We start from the raw sequence: 16,246 nt of genomic DNA, 5'->3' as shown, positions 1-16,246 counted from the left end.
TTTTTGTGTCTGGATGTATAAGTACCGGGCCACGTCCACTTGTATGTTTGTCCATCTGATGAGTTAAGCCTTTTTCAACTGATTTTTATAGTTCGTTCTTATGTTGTACTGTTATACCACTGTCCCAGGTTAGGGGAGGGTTGGGATCTCGCTAACATGTTTAACCCTGCCACATTATTTATGTATGTGCCTGTCCCAAGTCAGGAGCCTGTAATTCAGTGGTTGTTGTTTGTTTATGTGTTACATATTTGATTTTCGTTCATTTTTTTTAACATAAATAAGGCCGTTAGTTTTCTCGTTTGAATTGTTTTACATAGTCTTATCTGGGCCTTTTATAGCTGACTATGCGGTATGGGCTTTGCTCATTGTTGAAGGCCGTACGGTGACCTATAATTGTTAATGTCTGTGTCATTTTGGTCTTTTGTGGATAGTTGTCTCATTGGCAATCATACCATATCTTCTTTTTTATATTTGTCTATTATTTTGCAAACTATTGAAAGTGAAGAAAATTTAATACGAGTAGAACAAAAAGGGGTTTATATCTACCAACTGATCATTTTGACCTAAAATAAACCTTATTGGTACAATAGACCATTATCTACTTATAGACTTATATAGTTTCCAATTTTATAATTTTTCCATGGGAAGGAAAACTGGTATTCATAATTATAAGTGTGTGATCTGACAAATTATTTCATTTCATATAAAGTACAATACATATTTTTGGTAAAAATGAAATCACAAAGCAATTCATATGATACATAAATAAAACAAATAAAGTCTAACATTCATTAACAAGTGAACATGTACTGAAATCTCTAAGAAATTAAAAATATGTTTAAAATTTAAATAAAAATAAAAATTGACCACTGAGCTATAAAAATTATGTCAATGTCAGATGAACCTTGCCATACAACATGTACTACATGCAATCATTTCATATCCCAAATATAGTTGACCAATTGCTTATAGTATCTGATAAACAGATTTAGCTATGAAATGAGATCAAGGTCTGTTTAAACCTGCCTGACAGACATGTACACATTACAAAACAAGAATGTGTCCCAAGTGCATGGATGCCCCTTTCGCATTATCATTTTCTATGTTCAGTGGACCATAAAAATGAGGTAAAAACTCTGATTTAGCATTAAAAGATCATATCATAAGAATTATGTATACTGAGTTTCAAGTTCATCAAAAACTGATTCGACCAAAAACTTTAACCTGAAGCGGGACGAACGGACAAATGAACGGATGCACAAACCAAAAAACATAATGCCCATAAATGGAGCAAAAAAATAGTGTCCCTATGTTGCTTATATTATCTCAGAAAACCTTAAAATTATCAAATGAACCATAAAAACCAGTAAAGGTCATGTGAAGCCTGCAAGACTGACACTTGCACCTTTATAAATTAAATAAAGCTGCAACATTGCTTATAGTTCCTGGGAAATATAAAACAAATTACAGGAACTTAACATTGACCAATAAACAATGAAAATTAGTTCCAGGTCAAATTCTATACACCTTTAAAGCCGATCCATGAAATGATGTTGACTGAGGTAAGGAGATGGACATGGATATCTAAAACATCAAATAGACCAAAATTTATATAGTACTTGTATAAATGCGAACAACTTCGATTGCTAACAAAAAAAATCACAGTTGTGACTTTGACTTTTGGTCTTTTGAACTAAAAAAAAGAATAGGATCTTTGACATTATTAAAATAAGTTTGATAATAGACTAATAGTACAATGTAGTAGTATGAAAAGTTTAACAGAAAGCATCCCAAAACAACAATTGAATTTTGTCAAAATTACAATATGTATAGCACTACCTATGTACCAAGAATCATTAAATGGTCTTTCCAATTCTATTGGGTATTTCCATCCAAGTTATGAAAAAGTTGGACATAAAGCTCCAAAGTCAACATCAGTACACCAAGACTTGACCCAAATTTCAGTGTATTGATTGCTGTTGTGACCTTGATCTTTTACATATTGACCCCTAAGTCAATAGGGCCAGTCAATTTTTGCCTATAAGGGACACATCTGACAAGTTAAGATATCAAATTGATAATAATTTAAAACATAATTTATTTTTAAAGGTAACATTTTTGCTTACATTTTATTCCATAAGTAGCTGGTAAAAATTGCTGTTTTGACAAAATAAATAGGGTTTTTCTGATTTCAAATGTCATTTTATTTAATCAAGGTCAGTGGCGAATCCAGCCATTTTAAAAAAGGGGGGTGTCCAACTATATGTCCCCTTTCAAATGCATTCATCGTCCAAAAAAAGGGGGGATTCCAACCCCCAGAACCCTCCCCTGGATCCACCACTGAAGGTCATTGACATCATGTTCAAAAGATAACATCTAAACACCAAAATTTAAAAACAATGCAACCTCTGAAATTTTCATTAAATTAGGAACTTGGCTGTCTAAATTGATTTTCTTTCATCAAACTCTTTTATAACGTTTTTATCTCATCAAGATTTTTCAAATTTCTAGTATCTCATTCATTCCAAAAACAAATAAAATGCTTCACTAAGTGCAGCCTGATACGACTGCAGGGGTCTAACCCTGAACAGTTGGGGCAAATTTGGACACAATATCAAAAATATTGCATATAGGTTGCAGAAAAAAAATCATTTTCTCTGATAGATATCATTCATTGCTTTATTTTTTTTTTCAAAACCCCTTAACTTAAAAAAATTAATTGGTTATATGTTCATATTCAAAACTAATATAACTTTTAATAACTCATGTGCATGTATAATTGTCCAGACCTCTTAATTATTAACTTGATTAGTGTTTATGACTAGAACTAATTTCTTCCAACAAATCAGAAAAGGATTTTCTATGGAAGTCCGGTATATCACTTTTCAGTTTATAGAACTGTAATTGTATATAACTTGCTGATGGACTGACATCGACAAATGATTGATTAACTTCGTTCCAATCAATATCTGTTTCAAAAGAATAGTCTCCATTGGATAAAATATCTATCAGCCGATGTGACTCTTCTTTTCGCCATTTTTTCAATTTACTAGCATTGTCATCAATGTTTTGAAGCTTTGAACGTTTCAAGAAAGAGAAATGTGCCCTGCATTGTTCCTCGTGTCTAGTGGGTACTAGCTGTGCTACTGTCCTCCAAGGAATTTCCAGTTGTTTTATTTCTTCCAGGTTTTGTAATCCAGTAACTTCTTGTACTGCTTTAATTAAGTTTTCATCTTCTTCCGCAGTCCAGTTCCGGCTCTTTACTGTTTTACCATGACGACGTAATTTGTCCTGTACTGACTGGCGGTCACGTCCCATTTTGTCAGCAATGGCCTGATAATTGTTTTTATATTTTTTTGATAGTTTTTTCAATTTCTTCAATTCTAATTCAGAAAAAAATCCATTTTTCAAAGTTACTGTACGTACATCTCGTCTAAGTTTTAAGTAACAGGAAGCTGTTGACCTATTTAATGACCTTGAAATGACCAGAAAGAAATCTGAATACTTCATCAGATTAATTAAATCCTGATTTCCCCTCCTGTCTAGTAAATCTAAAGGGTTTTCGAAAGCAGATCCATATTTTTCCAGATACCAATTCCAATTTTCTAGCAGTTTTTCCTTCTCTTCAATTGTCCATTTTCCATACCTTATAAAGTAAAACAAAATATCACTAGTGAATGTTTAACTATAACCATGGCCAGTATATGTAAGGATTTAACTTTATTTGACATACTGTATATTATATATTCAGAAATTATTGCATGCATTTATTATTGCGATTTCGTCATTTGAGACTAAACTGCGATTTTATTTTTTTGCAATCTTTAGAATAATCCTGTTTGATTCATACAAAAAAAAAAATGCAAGTTTTATTTGTTCTGAAATTGTTGGTACCATAACCCCCAAAATCAATCCCAACTTTCCTTTTGTGGTATTGAACCTTCTTGTAAAATTTTATAGAAACCCATTCACTTAAACTAAAGTCATTGTCAGGCAACCAAATGTTTCTTCTGACAACGACCACGACACAGATGACAAGATCATAGCATTACACAAAAAAAAAAAATCTTTTGCGGCCGTATTAAAAGGAGAATGTGTTGATGGGCCACAGATGCCACCGCTTGCAAACATGCATGGGTCAACTTCCACATACAGATTCAGGATTCAAGTAGTCAGGTAGTTAACATACCCGTAGCAAGGGGGGTACGAACCCCCCCCCCCCCCTTGAAATCAAATAAGAACTGTTAAAGTCAACGTTTTGTTCAAATTGTGACTGTTAAAGTCCAGTTCATGAGTCCAACGAAACCCCCCCCCCCTCCCCCCTTGGAAATTCCTGGCTATGGGCCTGGTTAAGCATGTTTTGTGATTATAAGCTTGTGTACAAGTTTCACAACATTTGGTTGAGGCAAAGTAAAGTTAAAGGTTGAAAACGACAGATTTAGAAATTTTGTCACTTTAAAATGAGAGAATAATAGAGCTCAGAAGCCTTCTAGGTCTTCTCCCATACTTCGGAGGAATAGTAGAGCCCAGAAGAATATTATTGTTTATAACTATGGTTTGACTATACCTGTAGTAAATTTCCATGGCTTCCCAATCTTCACGAGTTTTCTTATTTGAACTGTTATAGGGATGGATAAGTTTGTCAGTTTCCTCATCGACAAACAATTGTATTCCCCTGGAAGGATTTCTTCTCTCCATTATATCAACAATTTCTTCATAGCCCTATAACAACACAATTATAAGCCTATCACCATGGAAATATGTTCAAACACAAAAATATGTGGTAGATTGTTATTATAATAATATTACCATACTTGACCATAGCAACACCTCCTTTGATTACATTACATAGAAATAATCATTGAACCGTAGCAAAATCTTCTCCTTGTTATCTATCTACATGTATGTAGACCAGTGATTATATATATATTGCTTACTTGCAAACTAAAAATTTTGCAAAATTATGTACCGTAACAACGGTATTACATCCATGGGATCCCTAGAAAACAAACAAAACTTCGTAAATGCATCACATTCTTATTTTAGTGGTTTATTGCGAACACAGTAAATATATGTAGGACTCAGATCGACGTCCGGTCTCTAATCGACGTCCGTTCCTCAAATCGACGTCCAAATCTGACGTCACAATAAAATAACATTCCAAATCGACGGCCAATTTTATGCCTGTCTAATCGACGTCCATTTTTTTTTGGGCATTTTCCAATCGACGTACGATTTTGAGCTTCTCTAATCAACGTCCGTTTTTGACACAGAATACAAAACTGAAGTGAACCGATAGTAGCTGAAACATTTAAACCTTTAAACATATTATGTGAGACAAATTAAATATATTTAGGGACTTATCATTATTTACCTGGGAGGGGGGGTGGTCATTTTGAAATCAAAAGTATAAAATTTTCTTGATCCCCCCATAAAATTTATCTGTTTTGATTTGATCCCCCCTGTAAAAAAAATTAAAAAAATGTGACCCCCCCCTCTATTAAACATGCCAAAATGTTAACATGCAATACACTTATCATGTTATTTCACAGAAATATTGCAAACATGAAATATTTTCAGTGAATTGAGTCCAAAACCATATTTGCAGGAACATTGCCTTGACATAGGACTCTTTCATGAATATTAAATGGGTAGAGCAAGCCAGTGCTTTGGGGAGCTTTTTTTTCTAATTTCCTTTATTGGGCTATTAAAGAAACTTGTTGAGACAGTAACTGTACATTATTTACTAAGAAGGATCTATTAAAAAAGAGGGACGAAGCCCCTACATGTCGTTTGGTTTTCTTAGTCTTTGGGTTGCATTACTAATTGCCTAATTATTATGAATAGGAATGACACACGCTCCTTGATGTGGATCAATTGGATTAACTTTATATCAAGAAAAACTTTAATATGCATGATACCTATTTCGGATTGAAAAATAAAGTATGTACATGTATAAGTGTAAACAATTGATATAAAAAAGAAGATGTGGTATGACTGCCAATGAGACAACTCTCTACAACTATAGGTCACCATACGGCCTTCAACAATGCGCAAAGCCCATACCGCATAGTCAGCTATAAAAGGCCCCGAAATGACAGTGTAAAACAATTCAAACGAATAAACTAAAAGCCTTATCTGTGACCAATAATTTATTATTTATTGATATTGGACATTAAATAAAGACGACAACAATCAATCGGGTGTAGTTTTGGCAAGTAGTGCCGTCACATTGGACGTAGATTAGAGTATCAAAATATTGGACGTCGATTAGAGTATCAAAATATTGGACGTAGATTAGAGTATCAAAATATTGGACGTCGATTTGAGAATGTGACGTCCGATTTGAACGTCGATTTGTGAAACGGACGTCGATTTGAGGAACGGACGTCGATTAGAGGCCGGACGTCGATCTGAGTCTAAATTGCAAAATTATGTACCGTAACAACGGTATTACATCCATGGGATCCCTAGAAAACAAACAAAACTTCGTAAATGCATCACATTCTTATTTTAGTGGTTTATTGCGAACACAGTAAATATATAAAGTCTGGCACAACCTCTGAAAATAAAAAAAGTAAAAACAGATATTATGAAAAGACAATTGGTCAGGTGAGCTATTGTGATCTGTCTCGCCTCACTTCGCATCTGTCTGTCCGCCCATCTATCTGTCAACTCTTCACATTTCCATCCTCTTAACTTTGGAAGTTTTTCAGGGCTGGTGTAATGGAGTGTTAAAGTAATACTTAAGTTAACCGGTTTCATTTCACATTATTGAAACCATGTACATTGACGATGTGCAATACAAGGGTTAATTATTTTTTGTGGTGTTCCTGTAATTCTTTATGTCAAAACTACCAGCACCATGTCTTTCAAGGTTTAGTTGCGATATTACCTGATATTGCTATAAAGATAATTTTACAAGTACTGGTGTCTCGATTGTAGACATGGTAGATTTTTTTGCTTAGGAACACAGAATCAAAATAAAATGTTCACCTGTTCACATGATATACAGCTTCTATTTTTGGAGCTGCAGCTTTATAACTGTAGCTTTACAAACTCAAATATGCTATATTAATCCCTAACGCCTTGGTGGGTAAGTTAGGGGTGTTAGGACATTGTAGGAGATTGTTGTAGATTTTTCCAATTTGTAGGACACCTTGCCATCATAACTAGGAGGTTCTTCGTGGAACCAGGACAAATTGGAAAAAATTCAGGGAAGGGCTTTACAATTTATATATGAAGACTAAGTTAGTTCATATGATGAACTACTTTTACGAGCAAAGGTTCCATCACTGAAAATAAGACGTATGCGTGACATGGCTATTGAGTGTTTTAAAATTTTATATAATGTAAATTGTCACCACCATGCATGCTTACATGATTTAGTTGTATTGAAAGATTGTAAATATAATTTTAGATATTCCAATATTGTAGATATACCTAGCAGGGGCGGATCCAGCCATTTTAAAAAGGGGGGGATCCCAACCCAGGACAAAGGGGGGTTCCAGCTTAGTATGTGTCCCCATTCAAATGCATTGATCATCAAAAAAAAGGGGGGGTTCCAACCCCCAGACCCCCCCTGGATCCACCACTGCCTAGGATCCGAACATCAGCCTAAGGTAAGAACTCTTTTAAATACACAGCCACAGCTGGTGTTTGATGGAATGATCTACCTGATGATTTTAGAAAAATTGCTAATTTTAGTCAGTTCAAAAATATTCTAAAGTCATGGAATGGAAATGACTGTAAGTGCACAGTTTATGCAGACTTTTAGTTTATATGGAGAAGAAGTCCCTAATTACAGTACAAAAATCAATAAAAAAAAAAAGGAAAAATTTCCCGAATTATCATTCTACTAATGAACTCAAAATCGTTAACTTTTTTTTCAGATCTACTTCCGTTTCTGGTCTTGTTTGCATGAGACTTTTAATAAAATGTATATTTATCAACATATCAACAAATATAGGAAGGAATTCAACACCAAATCATTTTTCATAATTGTTTGATATGAAACAAACGTTACCTGGATAACAGCGTTTCTTTGTTAACATTGAATATGACGTCATAACTTAGATAAAGTCACAACTAAATCCCTTACAACAGAACCAATATGGGAAATGTTACGGTATTTCTGTTTCTTTTATCAACATGTTTGAATTTAAAAAAAAATAATACAGACTTCGTCCCCATTCACAGGTAATGCCTGCCTCATATTATATTATGCAAATTTATTGAGCATCTAGATCATACTCCATTTTTCAAATATTTTATGCTTAGTACATGTAGTATGCACAGATGCATTTTGCCAGCTTTTATGCCTAGTTTACACTTATATGCTTTTAGCTTTAATACCTAGCTTATGCTCAGTCAGGGGACTTACTTAAATAAGTGATTTTCTAAATCACTGATTCAAGAAACATTATTTCCATAAAGGTTGGAAGTTAGAGTTGTCTTTCTTTAATAATCACCTATTTAAGTAGTACAAATTAATCACTAGAAGAAGTGATTTAATATTAGTGTAGCTTTAAATATAGAATACTAATGATCCAGGGACTAATTATGTTTCTAAACTTATCAGAACCAACATCTGTGTTGTCTAGGATGACCAGGTCATTTCAGGTGATGACCTTGTACTGAATCTAGGATAATGACATAAAAATCACTTGTTTAAGTATCAGACCTCAATTTCCTTCCCAAAAATCACTTCTTTAAGTATCATTCTTTTACTAACCCCCACTAATTTCAACACCCCCGAACAGTGAAATTTTTATGGCGAACAGTAGAATTTTATTACATAATCTGAAAGATGAAACCTTGAACTTCACAGGAAAAATACTCCCACTGCTGTGAAAAATCTTTGAAGAAAGTATCAGTTCATTATGTAAAGCTATTATTATAGCATTTTTTCAACTAAAATAGAATTTTCAGGTAAATGATAGCATCAAAGGCATAAACCTTGCTACTTAAAAGAAGCAAAAAGTTCATATTTTTTAATTTTACTAATTAAAAGATGTTATTTAGACCTATATGTTTAAAATTTTGAAAAAACTACAAAATCCCAATTTGTGATAAAATCTAGAATTTGCTACTCAAATAAGTGATTTAAAAATCACTTATTTCAGTAAGTCCCCTGACTGATGCTTATATTATGCTTTTAGTGCTTCATTTTTGTGCTGTGAAATTTATTGCATGTGTATTATATTATGTGTTGTACATGTATTGTTATAAATGTTGTATTGTTAAGGTTCATCATAACAAATGGACAATTATGGCCGTATTTTCACCTCAAAAACTACTGTGAGTGTGTACAGACTTACCTGTGCTGTTTTGAAAGTTTTAATGCCTAGCATCCACTAGATATATAAAATTTAAATGCATTTTGTGTTTAAAAAAGATATAATCTTTCTTGGTTTTTGATGGGCATTTTTTTTTCCTTCTGCAGAAGGTGTAAAAATAAACGAACACCTGAATTACTTTGATACTGTCCACTCACTGACTCAGATAAACTCTTTAACTCATCTAAAGTTATGAACATACCTCTTGTCCAGGTCAACTAATGACAATCAAAACAATACAAACCGGTTTTTTACCTGAGGGAGCATCTCATGGTTATAACACAACTTAGTTGATTTTCACACATTTTGCATTAACATGATTAAGGAAATAAAATGCCTATCAAAATCTAAAAGAGATTTTATCTTTCTGAAACACAAAATGCATTTAACTTTTTTATATCTAGTGGATGCCAGGCATGAAAACTTTTCCAACTTCACAGGTAAGTCTGTTCTCAGAGAAATTTTTTGCATGTAAAATTATACAGCCATATTTGTTCGTTTGTTATGATGAACCTTAAAAATGTCTCATATGTCGGTTAAAACTTAAAGCTCATTAGAGCTTATGTTAGTCTATGTTTGTATACCTTGTCGACTCTAAATAAAGCTTATTATTATTTACATAAACAATGTTAAAAGGAAATAACGCGGCTTACATTAATGGGTTTTCTTCGAAGGGGAAAGGAAACGATCTGTTTGTGTTTTGCTTTATGTGCGTATATCCTGTATCTCCCGCCTGTTGTACGAGCACCACTGTAAACTATGAGGCTAGCCGCAAATTATTGACAATGAACAGAGTAATTTCAGAGGCGGATTAAGGGGCAGGGACACTCCCCTTTTTTGTTTTTTTTAGTTGATTATATAGGGAATCACTGAAGCAAGACCGTAGTGGTGTCAACGTATATTTGTTCTCAGTCTATGTGGTTTATCTGCAGTCGGAAATTCCATAACGCAGATATACTGTGCGCGTGTGTCAATCAGTACACGTCAAGTTAAAAATAACAAAAACTTTTGTGTATTTACAGGAACAAAATCAAATAAAATTATGTAATGCTTGCAACAACTGTCATAGGGTTAAAATCGGGTATCAATAGTTACGCCAGGACTGAACTGCCTGTTGTGGGGGCTTGGATGGCACTTTCAGGTAGTTGGTTCCAGTCAACAATTGTTCTTGGGATGAGACTGTATTTATAGGCATCCGTTGAAGTGCTGACTCTGGAAAACCTGTCTCTGTGGTATTGTCGGGTTGTTATAGTTGGTCTCCTGATGTAGGCTTGAATAATGACTGATGCTTCTCCATGTAGGATCTTATAAAATTCACTTGCCCTAAAAATATATAAAGCAACTGAAAAAAATAACTCTTGGATAATAAATATGAAAAATCTCATTTCAAGACTTGGTTTTCATTTTATTAATCTAAATCCTATTGATATTAAGATGTATTTAAAACACATTCAAGAGAGAATCAATGATATAGCCTTCCAAAAGCAAGAGACTGACATCAATCAAAATAAAAAAATGAACTTTTTTAATATACTTTATAAACCAAATAAAAGACCCTCGTATGTTGATCAATGCAAATCCAAAAGTGATAGATCAACATTATGTAAATTGAGGTTAAGTGCTCATACTTTATCTATTGAAAGAGGGCGATATCTAAAAATATCAAAGCAGAATAGGGTATGTCTTTGCTGTAACAATGGAGACATTGAAGATGAACTTCACTTTCTTTTAAAATGTTCCTCCTATAAATATGTGAGAGATAACCTTATTAAAAAATTAAATAATGTTCTATTGAACAACAAATTTTCTTCCTTATCATATAACTTGCTTATATCAATTCTAAATAGTAATTCCCAAACAATATAAAAAATTGTTGTCAACTATTTGAATGAATGCTTGTTGGTGAGAAACTCATTATTAAAAGGTACTTGATTTTTGTAATAATGTATATGCTCCTCATTTATTATTTATATATTTCTCTCATAATTATCCACTGTCACTCCTTCATTGTATATATATTATTGTAGTTAGTCTTTAATTTGTTGCCATAACCATTTATTGTCAATGTGTTAGTGCTAATAAAGTTATCTTATCTTATCTTATGTCTATAAAGGAGTATGAGCCTGGCTTTTTGTCTGCGTGTTGCTAGTGTTGGCCAGCCAGGTGTCTGTAGGATGTTGGTTACAGTTCCTGGTTCCCGAGAATAGGTTGATGTTACAAATCGGGCAGCTCTTCGTTGTACCATCTCGATTTGGTTAATATGGCACTTTTTATATGGGTCCCACATTGCACTGAGATGCATACTCAAGGTGAGGTCGGACTAATGTTTTGTATGCGCTCTCTTTTATGTCTTGTGGGCACTCTTCTTAAAAATCCAAGTGTTCTGTTGGCTTTTGGTGTTGCTTTTGTTATATGGTGGTCCCAATTCATGCCCTCTGATTATAGATTAGTGATAGTTCTAAGCCGAGGTATGGGTAGTGCTGAACAGTTTCCAGGTAATGTCCCATCATATGGTAGTTGTGAACAACAGGGATGCGTTTTCTGGTTACCCTCAGGATGAAACATTTTGCTGGATGGAATGTCATCTGCCAGCGTCTTGCCCATTCTACCAGTTGCGTAAGGTCTTGTTGTAGCTGCTGTCATGTATACGAGTTGTGGACGCTTCTGTACAAAAGGGAGTCGTCAGCAAACAGTCGTAGACTGGTACATGGCGATATATAATCGCCTATGTCGTTGATGTACAGCAGGAAACATAGGGGTCCAAGGACCGTCCCCTGGAGTACACCGGAACGTACTGCTTTCATATCACTCATTTCACAATCTAACCAACTCGTTGATTTCGTTTGGTAAGCCATGCACTTATCAAACCAAGAACATCTCCGCGGATACCAAAGTATCTCATTTTCTGCATTAGCCGCTGGTGTGGGACTGTGTCAAATGCCTTAGAAAAATCTAAGACAAGCATATCTATTTGTTCTCTCATGTCCAAAGATCGCGCCACTGATTATATGGTGTTCACCAGTTGAGTTTCACAGGAGGCGATGTTGTCTGAATCCGTGTTGGTAGTCCACTAAAATGTTGTGTTTTTCCAGGTGGTTCATTACATGGCGGTAGATGATATGTTCCATTGTTTTACAGCATATAGAGGTTAGATAGACGGGCCTGTAGTTGACTGCTTGTGTGCGATCACCTTTCTTGTAGATAGCTGTGATGTTTGCTAGCTTCCAGTCTGATGGTACTGTTCCAGATGTTACAGTTGGTTAAATATGTTTGTTAAAAATGATGATATTTGGTCCACTGCCTCTTTTAAGATTCTAGTTGGTATCATGTCTGGCCCTATGGCTTTTGATGTGTCCAGCTTTTTGAGAAGTTTGGTTACGCCATTTTCTGTTACTCTTATAGTCTTTCTATGTAGTCGATGTTGCTGTTTCCAAGAGATGGCACTGTATTCATATCTTCGTCAGTAAATACACTATCGTTCTGTTCATAAAGGAAAGCAGCTTTCCCCTTATTGTCTATTACTTCTGTTCCTGAGCTGTTGATATGTTAACAGAAGTTCCAATGGAAATTATTATAAACATTGTCATACTATCTATTCCTGTTGGAACAAATATTCTATACCGTTTATTCCGTTAGGAACATATACTGTAATATTTATTCCTGTGGAAATAATATTCCAGAATATATATATTTTCCTTTTGGAACTTATATTATGAAGGAACTTCTATTCCGTAACAGTGGATCTTCGTCTTCTTCTATGCAGTCAGTGGTCCTCCTCTTATGCAAATGTCTGGATCCGCCACTGAATTTCCCTTCAGTCATATATCTCTTAATATTGTGTTTCCTGTGATGTTGACTTTGTTGTGTTTCAGAGTAGGTCGTTATTAATCTTTTGGCAGTGGCTATTTTGCTGGCTCACGGCTGATTAAAATATCAAAACATATTTTGATACAGAATAATAATTATTATTTAAAAAAAAAGAAACATGTATCAGTCAAGTATAAAAAAAAAAACTATTGATAATGTATAACAAGAAGAATAACACAAAATAAAAATATTGAGCATCCATTTGTTACAATATTAAAAGAAACAGAAAAGTTAAAAATCTCATTGCATCATAAATTTGATAAAGTGTGACAATCACAATACTAGTATGATAAAAAAAAAGTCAATCACAAAGCTTAAAAAATCATAAATATTAAATTAAACTTGCTTTTAAAATAATAGTCAGTTATTTCAGAGACATTTATATACTATTATAACTATATTTTTTCCGGTTTAATATTTTTCTTGGGTTTACTTTTAACCAGAAAAATCGTCAGAATTAATAGCTGGGACAAAACCCTGAACCATATTTGGTACAGAAGTATCAGCCGTTGACTTTCTATCGAATAAGACTATTTACCAGGTTTGTAATAACATGAGCAACACGACGGGTTCCACATATGTGGAGTAGGATCTGCTTATCCTTCCAGAGCACCTGAGATCACCCCCATTTTTGTGGGGTTGGTGATGCTTAGTCTTTAGTTTTCTATGTTTTCACGTTCATTTGTACTATTTAATATTTGTCTGTTACTTTTCCTTTTTATTTTTTAGCCATGGATTTGTCAGTTTATTTCCGATCTATGAATTTGACTGTTCCTCAGGCTCTGGTATCTTTCGTTCCTCTTTTGATGGACTTTTGAGATATTCAATGCAAGTCCAGGTACTAGTTATTTTAAGAGTTCTTTAAATATTCGGTTTGTTATATCGGCTGTTCCTAATTGCTTTTGATGTGTGTAATTGTTTAACAGCTTTTCAACTCCTCCTGATCCGTTTCATCTTAGAGCGGTATTATGTACTTTATATGCTTAGATGTTTTGGAAGTGATTTATCGTTATCATGCTATTGTAAATACTGAGCTGACTTTTATTACCGTGAGAAGTTCTGCTTTCCCTTTGCTGTCGTTAACTAGATGACCGTTACTTTTAAAGCGTGTTATTCCTGTATTATCTTGTTTTCTTCATCATTGTTGATTTTACACAATTCTGAACGGTTTTGAGTTGTTGCTTTCTATAGCTCTACCAGGATGGTGGTGTTTATGAAGTCCCATTCAGCTTTCCTGATTTGTCTCATTCATTCCGAGGGCTTCTTATGCCTACGCCCCTTTACGGGAAGTGTTATGATATATAGCTGTCCGCCGGTCCGTCGTCGACATGTCGAACAATAATTCTAAATCACTTTCACCAGTTTGCAAGAAACTCTGGCATGTTTGGTTAATTGTTTATATCTGCTTATGTTTTTCGATTTTAAGTTTTCAAGTTGTATGGCGTTTAATAATTAAAAAAAAGGTATGGTTTTCCTGTTTTCGCCGGACAATAACTCACAAGATAATATACTGAAGATAAGATATTTTTATTCCAATTAAAGGGCCCATGAAGAGCAAAGTAGTTTATTACAATGATTTTTATAATTATTACAATAATGTTGACATAAATCATAAATATGAATTTTTAACTACAAGTGATTCGTGCAGTTTTCATTAAGGAATGACTGTAATGTTTTATCTGTCTATGAAGAAATAACATAAAAAATTTGGTGCACACCGAATAACGCGCGTAGCGGGTTATTTAACAGTGTGCACCACATTTTTTATGTTCAATTTCGAATAGACAGAAAAAATATTACAGTCATTTCTTATAATTCAATTTTAAACTCCATTTTAAAGCGTAGAAACCCATGAAAAACGTTGCTGACGTCACCGTCCCATGACTAAATTATGTCTATGGGCTGATAACAAAATAACGTCAGCCACTGAATCAGAAGACGCGTTACATCTGTTACTGTTACTGGTAATTTCCTCTCTCAGGAGCACTCCCAAAGGGATACATCAATTAAAAAATATAGTCTAAGAAAAGATATTTACAAATTTACAGTTATCCCACCACCCTTGGTTATTGCGTATACTAAAACATGTAAAAGCATTGTTCATTAGGCACACTTTAAGTCTATTTACACACTGTCTATAATATTACTTCTTATGATTCATCTTTTAGGAGATAAAGTTCTACTCACATGTAGTCCATAACAGAATGTCCTTGTTATTTGTTCAATATCAGTATAGTTGTCCTTTTTTAAGTGAATAGATGTTCTCACACTTTCACATGTAGAGTCAAGAATAAGTTTCATTAGAAGCTAGTCCATCTTTTTCAAGACCTTTGTACGTTCCTTTTTTTTTATGTTTTCTATATAACACTTTAGAGTGTTCAAGTGTTTTCTCCGTACGTCTTCTAATCTGTCACATATCAATAAAAAATGTTCTAAATTTTCTGTATCATTTAGGCAAATTTTACATTTTGCTGTTATTACTAAACTTAATTGGCTTTATTAACTTGTAAAGTATAAGTTCCTGTTAACAGTCTGGCTTTTAAATCAGCTTTTTTCACCTCAATATGACAGTTTGGTACATATTTCCATATCCATTTCCTATAGCATGTGGCTTGGGAAATGTTCATCCCGAAAATTAAATTATTCTGAATTGACCATGTTGACATTGAGAAGTTATTGAACTACATTCTTTAAAAACGGACCGGGACGTATCGAATTTATTGAAATTTTTAATTTTAAATAAGTTTATCATTAATTTTATTCATCTATTCGTCAATGACTTAATCATGTTAACAAAAATGGTTAATGAACAGAAATATCTCATTTCTTTTAACGTTTGTTATGAAATTATCGCTGAAATGAAATGATGAGAAAAGAAGTCTCAGTCCAAAAAAATAAAGGATTTCGAATTTTCCCCTTTTACATTTTCATTTTAATTCGTCCTTTGGCCTTAATGGTGGTGGAACTAGTTTTTGTTTTACAGGTACTCCATATAAGGAGGTGTGCCTATACTAGAAGTATAATACAAAACATTAGTAGTA

At 33.8% G+C, this 16,246-nt stretch overlaps 1 long non-coding RNA gene across 2 annotated transcripts; it reads right to left on the bottom strand.

Moving 5' to 3' along the window:
- Positions 1-680: 680 nt before the first annotated feature.
- LOC143057166 (uncharacterized) lies at positions 681-10,044 on the bottom strand. Of its 2 annotated transcripts, none has more exons than XR_012972654.1 (3): positions 9,992-10,044; positions 4,568-4,722; positions 681-3,646 (listed from the first exon to the last, which is right to left on the bottom strand). It is a non-coding gene; the product is annotated as an uncharacterized LOC143057166 (long non-coding RNA). The 2 variants fall into 2 exon arrangements; XR_012972655.1 differs by lacking the exon at positions 9,992-10,044 and adding an exon at positions 9,923-9,964.
- Positions 10,045-16,246: the final 6,202 nt, after the last annotated feature.

The sequence above is a fragment of the Mytilus galloprovincialis genome, chromosome 13 (assembly GCF_965363235.1).
Source record: "Mytilus galloprovincialis chromosome 13, xbMytGall1.hap1.1, whole genome shotgun sequence".
NCBI classification, from domain to species: domain Eukaryota; kingdom Metazoa; phylum Mollusca; class Bivalvia; order Mytilida; family Mytilidae; genus Mytilus; species Mytilus galloprovincialis.
Note: the sequence above shows the minus strand (reverse complement) of the source record. Positions and strands in the feature narration are given on the sequence as shown.